At 44.9% G+C, this 12966-nt stretch overlaps 1 protein-coding gene across 1 annotated transcript in view; it reads left to right on the top strand.

Annotated features, from left to right (window-relative positions):
- FOXO3 (forkhead box O3) overlaps positions 1-12892 on the top strand; it is an 85686-nt gene extending 72794 nt beyond the window's left edge. Inside the window, exon 3 of the mRNA XM_001234495.7 lies at positions 8748-12892. The gene's annotated coding sequence lies outside the window, so the exon portion shown is untranslated. The remainder of the gene's footprint in view (positions 1-8747) is intronic.
- The last annotated feature ends 74 nt before the right edge of the window (positions 12893-12966 follow it).

The following is a 12966-nucleotide window of genomic DNA, read 5'->3' as shown; positions in this document are numbered from 1 at the left end:
AAAGCAAATTCTCAGGAAACATAGGGAAGTGCCTGTTTGTTATTTCACTAGTCCATATCTGTTTGGACTGCTTGCTGTTGTATTAATTTCCATTCAGCCTGTTTCTGGATGAAATTCATACCAAAGGCAAATCCGTAGGTCTGAGGATAACAACGTTGACTAAAAGTACACCTTAAAAGGTAATTCCACATGAAGAGATCTCTGTTGGGGTGCAGTCTGTGCCAGTGGAATCAGAGCACTCTGAGTAGACAACATACCACGAGGAAGATGGCTTTTATTCTTTCCCAGAAAACGTTTCTACCTGTTAGAGCTGACCTGTGCAGACTGGAGCCGGTGAGCCTGCTGCCTGAGAGCCCCCACGGCCTCAGGGCCACGGCCCTGCTTCCTCCTCTCTTAGCTTCAGTAAATGAGGTCTTGGGCAGGGCTGGCAGGTTTCCTGTGCGGAGCCAAGACGGGGCTTTAACCTTCAAGGAAGGAAATTCAAGAGGAGCAAATTCTTCTGCTCCGTTTCTAACAGGTTAGCGGTTAAAGCGGCGGCACGCTTTTAGTATTTCAGTGTTGTTTCAGCCAGCCTAGGTTTTGAAAGGTGGTTTTGTGACTCGACAAACATCACTCACACCAAGCTCAGCCTTCGAACAAAAACATCTGTGTGGAAAACGCTGTGTTGCACTGGGAACAGGGGTCCCATTATCTCCAAGGAGGACTTGCCCCAGGCAGGCTCCTCGCTCCCTGAGGGCCGATCCCACGCTTGCAGGGGTGCTTCAGCTTTCCCTTGCACAGAAAGCTGCCTCTGCTGCTGCCAGCTCATGCACAGCTGGGCTTCAGTCCCTACGGCTCCCAGCTTGGCTTCAGAAGCTCTGTGTCACCTGTGGCAGCCCTGTGTAGTAGGGTTCCCAGGCCTGACAGGTGAGCCGGGAGGATGCCTACTGAGCCTTTGCTCAGCTGGAGTGAAGGCAGTGGGAGCCAGTGTATGGATGCTGTGAGTCCGTTGCTCCTTCTGGAAGCGCTGTGCTAAGCTCTTGGCTTAGGGTTTTATTAGCTGAGGGAAAAGGTCTATAAAAGAACAGAATTCTGTCCACAGACTTGGGCTGTAAGCGAAGGATGGCTGAAGCCAAGATATTGGTCTGGTCGCGTGGTTTGGGTGTTCTTCTGTTTTTGTGACAGATATATATATATTTCAGTGCCTCATGCTTTGTCATGTGATTCAGCAGCAATAATTAGGCAGAAACTTGCTGTCCCTGCAGATGCCAAGATTACAGGATGACATACTCTCACCAGATGACAGCACAAACTGATATTTTTAGAACAGCCCGCATCGACTGGTCTCCCCAGTGCTTTCCTCCCTGCATCAGCAGCACTCGGGTTTTATTACAGGACGAGTCTTTGCAAATTGTCTTTTTCACGTGAATGAGCTGTTGTGATTGTTCAGAGCTGCGGATCAGCGTTGGTCCCACATGGTGCTGTTCCCTGATAGCTGGAATGCTTACAGGTGGTTTGTTTTTTCCCGTCCGTCTTTTGAGCCAGGCTTTTAAACAGCCCCCTAAAAAGCATATTTTCTTGAAGAAGCGCGTGCTAAGAGGTTCTTTTTAGAAGCATAGCGTCATGCAGCTGGGGAAAGGTCAGGATCTTTTTTTCATAGCAGTTCGGTGCTCAGCCGCAGTGATGAACTGACAGCCAGAGAGCCTTGAGTCTTATGTTCCTGACAGGCAGAGAGCGCAGGTACGATGTGGGCAGCAGGAAAGCGTGTAGCTGCGTGGTGCTGTGGGTTAATAGCCAGCCTTTCTTGCCTGGCCCACAGAAGGAGGTTGGATGCTCACAGCCTCCCTGAAGCTTTGTGCTGGTGGTGAAGAGCACATCTCCAGCAGGACGGTCACATCAAAGTTGCCCCGATCGAGCCTCTGTGAGGCACATGGGGACACTGGCCCCATTAAATCAGGTACCAGCAGTTGGGTGGTGGGACCGCTCTGCCTTAGTCTGGTTTGTGGGGCCATTTAATCAGCTTTTCCGCTCAGATTACCACACGGGGCAGCCGTTGCTGGAGCCTGGCAGAGCAGACATCTGTTGAGCAGTAAGAGGACGGAGATGTGGCTCAGCTAAAGGAGGCTGCTATAGCCGTGGTTGCCTGTGATTGCTGTGGGGGAAAAAAGGACAGTTTCCTGGTGGATGCTGTGGAGAACAGCATGTGATCATGCACTTTTTCAGCTGGTTTGAGATCTTGCCTCTTGTTTTTCCTTGTGCCAGTTCCTTTTGCAAACAGCTCCTTCCAGCTTCCATGGATAACTATTTTGTACAAAGATAGAGATCTGGTTTTAAGGAAATGCCTTCCCTCTCTTGCCTTATTCTGACACTCCTTTGTCATGATAGAGGAGGTTCTTTCTTATGTCAACTTGGTGAAAATCCTTATGAATGATCAATATGAGCATTATTGGCCTGTACTTGGCAGAGAAAAATAAACACTCTATGAGGACACTCAGAAAAAGAGTACATGGCAGGATCCCACAGTGCTGTAAACATGTAATTCAGGATGTTTCCTGTCAGGTAGGTATCCTTTACTCTGCAGTTCAGAGACCGGCATTTGTTCTTCAGATTCAAAAGCATGAACAAATACCTCCCCCATTTTTGTGTTGTGCACTCCTGTGTGCAGCAGTTACCCATCTTTTTCTGTGCACAGTAGAGGTATCCTTACCAGTGCTCTCAAGTACCCATAGAAAGCATTGTTATTCAGGTAATTCAGCAAGCATTTTTTGCCTTCTTCCTCCATGCAGTTAGTTTCCACTAGTCCTACAGCATCTTGCTTAAATGTGCTGCATTGAGCACAGCGTTGTCTCTCAATCAGTAGTAGTGCTATCTGTACCACTGAGGCGCACGAGGAGGCCCTTCAGGAGTTCTCCTCAGACCCGTGAAGGGAAGACAGGATAAAATTTACGACCAAATGTTAGTAGGAAGCATGGAGACACTTTAGGAGACAATGCCTTGCGTCTAATCTCTTCTTCATTGGCCAGGGCAGAGGTTTGGATCCAGCCTGATGCAATGGTTCTCAAAGGCAATTGGATATCAGCAGTGCTCGTGCTGGAACACACACTGCACAGTGACATATCTGGAGGTGTAAAAACAAGTGTCGCAGCATATGGTCTTTTTGTATGGGCAACAACACAGTGACATATGTGGTGTCGTCTGTACGAGCCTGCTCCTCTTGCAAGCAAGTGCAGAATTTCCTGTGAATTAGGTTGTTTAGTATCAGGTCCCAGTACATAAGGAAAACCCCAATCTGTTTTTCTTTCCAAGTGTGTGAATATGGGTGGGCCAGTTTCTCTCTGGATGTCTCTTTTTGTACCCATCTGTAAAATGATTAGGAGGGACCTTGCCCACCCACAAGGTGAAGTGAACTGACCAGAGGAGCAGTGGACTCTCTTACTGGCAATAGCCCAGGCTTGCCTTGACAGGGTCCTGAGTAACCTAACCTGAGGTTCAGCAGAAGATTGGTCCAAATGATATTCAGAAGCTCCCTTCACAGCCTAGGTTTTTCTGTGTTTCTGCGAGTAGTTCTTCAAAAGCTTCATCAACAGTTGTGAAAATTTAGCTTTTTTTTTTTTTTTAACCTGTTTACATGCATAAAAAGATGATAATCTAGTAATGGTTTGATTACATTTGATCTGCGTTCTACAGAAAAAAAATAGAATAAGAAAAGAGTAAAAATTCTTCCATTTCTTCTGGTTTATCTCATTGTCAAACAGACAAATTGTAAAGTGCATGGCAAGGTAAATGTAGATTTAGATGACCTAAGTGGTGACTTATATAGAGATAAAGTCGTTTATGCTATGCGGTTTGGTTTAAATCTTCACAGAGGCTTACTCTGCACGAAATGCAAAGACGGGCTTTGGCATTTGGCAGTTGTGAATTTCTGTGGTGCTGCAAGTTGCTTATTGTTCAGGAGCTATCAGCAGTGGCAGTACAGACATGGCAAATAGCATTGGCCTCTGCAAAGGGAGAGGAGGCAGAGGAAGGTCCATCAGGGTAGCACGTGTCATTAGTCATAGAATCACGGGATCGTTAAGGTTGAGAAGGACCACTAAGACCATCCAATCCAACCACCAGCCCATCCCCACCATGCCCACTAACCATATCCCTCAGTGCCATATGTCCATATATCTTGAACACCTCCAGGGACGGTGACTCCACCACCTACCTCCCTGGGCAGCCTGTGCCAATGCCTCACCACTCTTTCTGAGAAGAAATTTTTCCTAATATCTAACCTGAGTTGTGGCACCTCACTGCAGTCCTTGGCAGGCCTTTTATTGCAGAGCTGACACGGGGAGAGCGAACCATCTGACATCTTTAGTTACATTTACTTTGAAAATATTTGGTTGTCTGCTATGGTTTGCAATGTGTTCTGGAGTGAAAAGGCAGCAACAGAAGGAAAAGATACACTTTTGTGCTTTACATGCCTGTGCAATACCAGCGCAGCAAATTTTTAGTTCCCATATGCCCTAGTTCTGTGCTGCTTTCTTAGTCTTTCTATTCTTCCCCTCTTGCTCCCTGCCCACCAGTCTGAACCAGGATTTTTTTTTTCCCCAAGTACAATTCAAAGAGAAACAGTGAAGTTGCAGCATGCTTGGAAGTTCAGTCCCTCAAAAGAAATTGCATGAAGTTGCCAGCTCTTTTCTTTTCCTTGGCCTTCACACCCTGACTTCAGCATTGCATTTTGGCACCGTGCCACTCCTGTGCAGCATCTGCTAAGCCTGAAAGGTACCACCACAGCGTCAGCATTTCTATTTTTCATTCTTCTCTTGTCCAGTGAGGTTGTGGAGGTCTCCTCACTGGAAGTATTTGAGGCCGGGCTGGATGGGGCACGGTGCAGCCTGGTCCAGTGGGTGGCAACTCTGCCCATGGCATGGGTGCTGGAACTGAATGATCTTTAAGGTCCCTTCCAACCTAAGCCATTCTGTGATTTATGAAAAGTGTCACGCTGCAACTTTGTCATTATAGGAAGCCACAACAGTTATTTTCTTTGTTCAATTCTAACAAATATTTTGTATTCTTCATTGTTGAGCTGTGAAAACCTATGGGTGAATATTAACTTAAGGAAAAAGCTATTATCATTCCTAGTCAAGTGTTCCTTTTTGAGCCTACTCCATTTTAGTGGAGTAGGCTCTTCCATTTAGAAGCTGTACTGCTGGGGCTGATGACAGAAGCAGGGGTCAGAGGCACCAAATCAAATGCACATTTGTCACTGAAGGACACGCATTTCCTTCAAAACATTTCCATCCTGAGTCTCTGGCCTGCTACTCGTAAAGGGCATAATTAGGATTTCCTGTTCCTGCTGATTGGTACCCAGGGAAAATGCTTGTTTTACGGGCCTTGAGTGGTAGTATTTTTCAAGATGCAATCCACTCATCAAGCCTTCCAGCCAAATGAGGAGGTACTCAGTAGGCTTCTTTACAGAGGAGCTGTGTGTTGATGGTGCAGTTCCTAGTACTATGATAATGTGAAGGAGTACATCACTTTTCTTCTTGCAAATCAGTGTTACGTGCTGATAGTGATGTTGGGTTACTGATAAACATATGAGCAGCGCACTTCATCTGTGCCTTGCCCTTGAGGAGCATCACTGCATCCATCACCTTTGCAACCTGAAGAAATTTCTAATGCTGTGTAAATGGCACGGGTGAAAATCAAAGGGAGAAAAGAAAATGGAGCAAATGGTCCTTCAGAGCTGCTGTAACGGTCCACTAACTGGTATAGGGCTTGGGAGACCACTTTCACCTTAGGTGGTGAAGATGTGACGTGAGACAGAGCTGTGGTGTGATGGTGGGGAGGGAAACCACAACCAACAGCTGGTCCAGACTAAAGCAAGGGTAGCATTTGTAGCAGGTTGATAGCAAAGTAGAGAATAGGAGGGTGTAGGAAAGGAGAGAATGTGAGCGTATTATCTCCCAGATAACTGCTTACAAACTGAAGAACTGAGAAATACAGAAATCTTTGGGTTTTGTTTTATGCTCTTCCACAGAAAAAGCAGATTTAGCATTTAAAGCTCAGAATGTCTGTGGGAAGTGATAAAGCAAGAGTTCATCTTGAACTACCTCTAATTTAATGCTTTTTCTGTTTCTCTTTTAAAGCGTTCATTTTCTCCAACCACATGCATGTGTGGTTCCATAAGCTGTAGTTTCATAAAGTCCTTTGGCTTCATGTGATGTCCAGCAGATGTGCTTCTTGTGATCTCCAATGTTCTGTACCCAAGGGGTCAAAACAGAGTGGAATTGTCCCTACTTCCAGTGCATGCCTGTGAGCCGCAGGGTCCAAATATCAGCCTCCAGCTGTTGCCATCACGCTGCTTTTGAGAGCTGCTTTCTGCAGACTGGGGGTGACGTTGTGGACACTGAGCTATTCCAGCAGCCATTGGGAGCATGAGAAATCCTAGTGGTGGCTCAAGGATGCAGCTGGAGATGCTGGAGCTGGGGTGGAGGAGAGCTGGGTGGTTGTGGTGGAGGACCACCCATGCATGGAGGTGTAGCTGGAATTTTCACTTTCCCTGCCTGGTATGGCTTTCATTGCTGCGTAATTGTGGGCAACTAACTCAAGGTTGACAGAGGCTTTTTGTGGTGAGACAGAAGGTGAGAGTGTGTGGGTCTGTTATGGGCTGTAATGGGGTAATTTAAAGGTACAGTGGTTAAGACTTTGATCTGCTTCTTTCCATTTTTTAATCCATTTGTAAAGTCTGTGTAAACAGAACAGTGAGAACTGAACGTGTTTTGGTTCTGCTATGAGCGAGTTCCACCTCTGCTGTGCATTTCCCTTGGTTAAGCCTCAGTCTCCTGGAGGTTTTTGCAATCTGAGGGACTGGTGTTCTCAGAAGGTAACATCAGGCAGTGCCACTTACGCAGGTTATGCTTGTGAGCATCTGTCCTTCAGTTTTATCTTCTGTCACACAGGAATATTTCATCACGTGTTTCATAGGGTAATATTCTATGTACATTTTTAATCCCAATGTTAAACGCTACTGTGGTACTTAGGATTTCCTGTACTCCTTTCCTTTTAATTATAAACTCCATCTGAAGTCAGCAGGACTCAAGTTCAGTTCAGCCCATGCTTAGCTTATCTGGCTGCCCTGTAGGACCTGCCCAGCTCTCCGCTGTAGTGCACGGTGCTGAACCCTTCCTTCTGATGAGCTCAGTTAGCTGGCACGTTGGGAAGCCACCAGCTTCCAGCCTCAGTGCCACAGCTGCAGTGAGCATGGCTTTGCAAAGGGCAACCATTCATTTGTTCCACAGAAAATCCACTGCTGGGTTACACTGGGAGTTACCAGGCCTGTCTGGTAACTGGGAATCTCCTGGTGACCTTGTTGTGGCCATGGAGACACACAAACCAAATGGAGTTGTTGCCAGGCAGTCACATTAGCAAAGGGCTAGCATTAATTTACTCTTTGGAAACGAAGAAATCAATATGTTGATCCAGTCGGAAATCCCTTTATTCGTAAAACAGTCTACCCCAAAACCCTGCACGTAATTAAGGCTAAAGCTAAATTTTGTTTGGGTGAAAGACACAATCTGTCTGTTCCCTAAGCCACTCTGAATGAAGTTCTCCCCTAATGGCGCAGGGAGCAGCTGTCACACTGTTGCTCTAATAACCATCAGACAAAATGATTAAATTTCCATCAATCATTTAGCATTATCAGAGTAGGTCATTTTAATAAAATGTTATCATAGGATCAGTGCCTGGAACCTTAAAAAGGAGAAGCCTCAGAATAGTCTGTGCAGTAATGGAGTCATCTCACAAGAGCCTTTCTGTAACTCTGGGAGATTTCCCTCGCAGGAGCTGCTCTCTCTCCCAGATTAATCCAGCAGTCCCCCTAAATCCATGGTTTTTCCTGAGGGTGGCTGATACCAGGCTTTCCAGAGAGAAAAAACATTCCTGTAATCGTCTCAGATTGCTTTGTGGTCTCAGCAAGGGTCCTCTTCTTGCACAGTAGAAAAAAAATGCCAGTCATTCATCACAGGGAAAGTCCTCAAAAGGCTTTAGGTGATGGGGACTGAGCCCCGAGTTCAGAAGCCGGGTCTTTGAAGAGTCACATGCTAAGCAATTCAGATGGCTGCCGAATGGGATTCCTGAAGATACAAAAGGATTTCATGGGAATGTTTAAATGTATATATTTTTCAAAAACCCTTTGAGGTGCCTACCTGTATCCTTAAGCCTCTGCCCATCTTTAAAAACCTGACCCTTTGGCGTGTTGAAATGTTCACGTTTCATGGAGAACAGTCCAACCCAACATTAATGGCTCCTCGGTGCTGCTTTTGAGCAGCATTCTTTGCCTGTCATTCAGGGCTGGCATTTAATGTCACATACTGACAGATTTGTCCAGCTTCTTGGTGATGGTGACACCTCTAGGTAATGAAGAGGGTGAACATGAACAGTCTCCAGAAGGTGAAGGATCCTTCCATGCTTCACCTGGAAATATGCATGGCAGGTAGACGATGTACTGGGCTTCTTTAATTAGACTTTGCCATTAGCCAGAAGAGAAACACACACAAACTGTGGCAAGAGATAAACATTTTCTTGAGGGATAATGGTGTAAACTTATCCTTTGCTATGTGTTTGAAGCTTCTGGATGAAAACAAATTAAAATTGCTTGTCAGTGTAATCTGTGGTTGGGTTTGGAGCTTTGCTTTGGCTTTTTGTTGTTGTTTCGTAGGTTTTTTTTTTTTCTACATGTAACAATCTCACTGTCTTTTCTTCTTTTTCTTCTTTCTTTCCAGGCCCTCAAACTGACACGAGATGTAGAGAGAGAACCCTTTGCCAAATCTGCTGTCAGCAAGTGGACAGTGATACTGTTTACAGCTTATGACGTTTGTGAACCCTGCATTATTTTCCTAACAAAGCAGACTGTTAAAAGGCCCCTTATCTGAGTGAAGATCCTCCCTTTTTTTTTCTTTTTTTTTTTTTTTCTTCTTTTTCTTTGGAATTGAACTCATTCTGAAGTATGCAAAATCTTCCTTTTCTGGGATGGCCAAGCACCTGCTGTGGAGACAATGTTCAGCACCATCCTGTTGAGAACACACTGTGTAGCCTTTACAGTAGTTACTTGTCAATGAGTATGTGGTGTTTCAATATATTAATGGTTTATGGGATGTTTTAAGTTGGCTTTCCTTTTTTGGAGGTTTTCCCTGTCTGCCCACCCTTCTTCCCGCAACCTCCAGTTTGATTTCTGTAGATTTTTGACCATTTTTGCTTTCTCTCACTGGGGAATCTGAAACAGTGCGTATGCGCAAGGAAATGATCATAACCCAACGTTGCTCAGATGTCAGGGCTCTCCAGATAGACACCATTCATGATACCAACCAACCGACCGAATTCCAGAGAGAGGCGATTTGTGTGGTCTTTGTGCTTGTTGGGTTGGTTCGTTTGTTTCTTTCTCATTCTTTCCTTAAACTTAATGGTACGGCCCCGTTTTCTGTAAGCATCAAGCCAAGGTTGATTGCAAAGCCAGGGAAACCAGCAAGGCAGACCTCCTGGCTGGTGCTGGTGAGGATGGACTGACCACAGGTGCTGCTGCCTTCGCTGCCATGAGGTCCTGCTTGCTGCCCACTGGAGCAGGCTCACCTTCTGCCTTACGTTAGCAGGGCTGCCACAGGTAGCACGGTGAGAACTTTTAGGCTGAGCTGCCCCTCTGCTGCCAGACATGTTGAGCGTATAACCACCTGTAAAGAGCTGTCTGGGAAGCAAAAATGAAGGGAAGCACTCTGCTTTGCAGGAAAGGTGAGCCAACAGGCTGTGTGCATCAGCAAGTTGATCGCAGTGGCAGCACTGGGTGTCCAGGCACAGGTCGTTGCAGTGTGTGTTATTGCATCAGTGATCCTTTTTCTTTTTTTCTTTCTTTTTTTTTTTTTTTTTGTCATATCCTTGATGATTTTTTTCCTTCTCATTGTATATAATCCATTGCAGAGGAAGCAGCAAGAGAGGGAATGGTAAGGTGACAGTATCGTGCAAATGGCTTCTCATATAAGCATAGAGTGTAACAGGATAAATGACACTGAAAGACAAGGCAGTTTTATATATTTTGCTTCTTAAGATTTTCTTTTGTAAAATGAATAATAATAATAATGAATAAAAGGTATGGTGCTGTATAGATCCTCTCTATAATCTGGAAAGTTTGATTAATTTTTATTAGTATCTTGGGGGGAGGGATACAAAAAAAAGAGGGGAAAACACCAATGGTACATAAGAACTTGGTATGAAGACGTTCTGAATAGGACAGTGTATACATAATTCTCCAAAGTGATATAGGAAGTTTTTTCCTTTGCATAAAGGCATTATGCATATAAATATATAAATATATTTTATTATGTACAGAAATGGATCATTATGCATGGATGTTAGGAAAACCAACTAGCATTTTAACCCAAAGTTTCAGTGCATGAGTTGCCACCGGTCCGTGTATCATGCAATGTGGAGTGACTCCCTCTCGCCACTGCCACCGCACACGCACAGTCATGCACGCCTACGCGAGCGCTCATGGGTTCTTCCTCGCTCCTCACTTTGCAGGTCCCCAAGGTGATATTGGTGAAATAACAGCTCCCCGTGTGATGGAAGTTCTGTTTTGTAGCGTAGCCCCCTCATGCTCACAGTGTTCTCGTAAAGATGCACCTCTTGGTTTCATCCCGCAGTTATGACTGTGTAAAGTCTGTGCAGTTGTGGTTGTTGTTGCCCTGTAGCATATCAACTTTTCCAAGCAGCCAAGGGTTTATCATTCTCGTTTCTAAAAAAAAAAAGGAGACTTTTATTTTCACACTCACTTGGTCTATTTGTCATCATGGGGACTAGGTGATTAAATCCACGGGAGGTAGCTGACACTCGCTGCCCATCTCCATATTCAAGAAGGTTGGTTGTTAGCAGACGCGAGCATGCCACAGGTCACCAGGCCTAGGCATCACTTTGCTTATCAGTCCAACTGCAGATGCTTCTTAACAAAGTCAGTCAAGGGCTTCCCCACAAGCCTGCTGGCACACCCCAAAATGTGAGTGCACACCTGTCCTCTGGTGCTCCTTCCCGAGGCAGCTCTGTGGTTGCTGCCCCAACCTGGGCTTGTCACCATACCCTGAGGATTTGGGTACTGGCAGAGCTCCATGAATGGGTGATGTCCACAGCGAGGCCCGGGGCCTTCCCAAAGGCCACCTGTCAGGTCTCTGGTGCATATAGGCAGCACCAGTGTTGATGTCATGGTGGATGGCTGAGGTGACAAAAACCCATTGTTCAGTTTTCTTCCTTTGTACAGATGCAGTTCTTGTCCAGTGCAAGGGAAGGCCCCTTAGTCTAAAACAGCCTGTAGCAGTTTGTGCTCTGCCAGAGCAGCCTTGCTACATTGAACTCAGAGCTAGCTCACACTGGCATAAATAGAGAGAAAAACATGGTCCTCTCTGTTCAGAAAATGGAGACAATTGATTCAGAGACAGCCAGTCAATGGCAGAGAAGGTTTTTTTGTTTTGTTTTGTTTTGTTTTGTTTTAAATTAAAAGCATTAGCAACTGAAAGGCTTAATCTACCTCCCAGCAATGTCAAGGAGAGCATTTCCATTGGCGTATCTAGGCCACGTTGGGCCCCTATGCTGGAGACTATCTCAGCACTAGCTGAAGAGGGATGGACTCGGACAACCTCTTCAGTTGGTTTGGTTTCCGTTGCTTGTTTTTGCGGCCAAAACTTTCAAACTGAAGTGCCTCACGTCAGGCATCGAAAGTCTGGGACATGGATGTGGTGTCATGGGGCTGGCACTTCGCAAATCACGCAGAGGTGCCTGCTGCCCCCCAGGGCCACCTCATCCACATGCTGAGGTGCCTAAAAATTGCCCTCGTGTCCAGAGGTGCCGAAAAATAACTGCGTCTTGCTGAACTCAAGGGTCACTTGTGTAGGTGTCAAAGGAAGGACTGAAATAATAGTTGATTTGGGGAAGCCACCTTTTGAAAACGTTGGCCTTTGAGTTTTTGAACATTCTTCTGTGTAGTTTTCCTTCTGAAAGCACATAAAACAGACGAAGGCCCAGAACAATTACACGGGTGTCATTTAAACCAACACTTTACAAAAGGTCTAAAAAGGTGGCATTAATGCAGTTCTTAGTCACAGTTTTGGGGGTTTATTTAATATTTTTATAGGCTTTTTTTCTCATGAGAATAATTGGATGGTTGGCCACCGCCTAACTCCAGAAATTTTTGTGCCACTGATTCAGAAATATAACCTTTTAGATCATGTATTTCTCTCAAATGACGTCATTGCTTGGCAATCAGTGTCCTGTAATTGTTTTTAGTACACAATATTCATTAGAAGTTGCCAACAGATGCGAAGGGGGACCAGATACATTTTGTTCCTATGGGTTGGAAAAATGGATTGTACATTTGGCTTCACATGTTTAACTTTTTTTAAAAAAAGTTGCATGATTGGAAAAAATATGTATACAGTATCTGTAAAACTGTTTTATCTGTTTTTGTTTCAAGCCATGTAAATTGGAAGAATATTAAATCCACAGCCTTAGCGCGCATGGCCGTCTTTACATACCGAAGAGCTGAACAGTTTATACTTTTCATTTGGGCTATCTTGTACTTTCATTTGAAAGCAGACACTCTCATGTTGCAGTCTTACTGAGGATTTTATAAAATAATTTTAAAAAAATTAAAAAAAAAAACCAACAACATAAGATGCTGCCCTGGATGAATATATTACCTTACTACACAGAGATTGGAAGGAAGTTTGTTTTGGAGCAAAACCTGCCCCTTTCCAAACGAAGTAGAGACGCAGTGCTTACTCCACTTGGTGTTAGTAGATATTGCCTTGTGTATTCCATTTTAAATTGTAATCTAGTTTGTAAAAGAGATGGTGACGCATGTAAATAAAGCATAATGGATCTCTACATTGCAGATTTGCCTTTGCTGTTTTGTTGTGTGATGGACATCCAAATGCAGGACCTGGAAAGGGGGCTGAGAGGGGACAC

The sequence above is a fragment of the Gallus gallus genome, chromosome 3 (assembly GCF_016699485.2).
Source record: "Gallus gallus isolate bGalGal1 chromosome 3, bGalGal1.mat.broiler.GRCg7b, whole genome shotgun sequence".
In the NCBI taxonomy this organism is placed as follows: Eukaryota; Metazoa; Chordata; class Aves; order Galliformes; family Phasianidae; genus Gallus; species Gallus gallus.
This window is presented reverse-complemented; position numbering and strand designations above follow the sequence as displayed.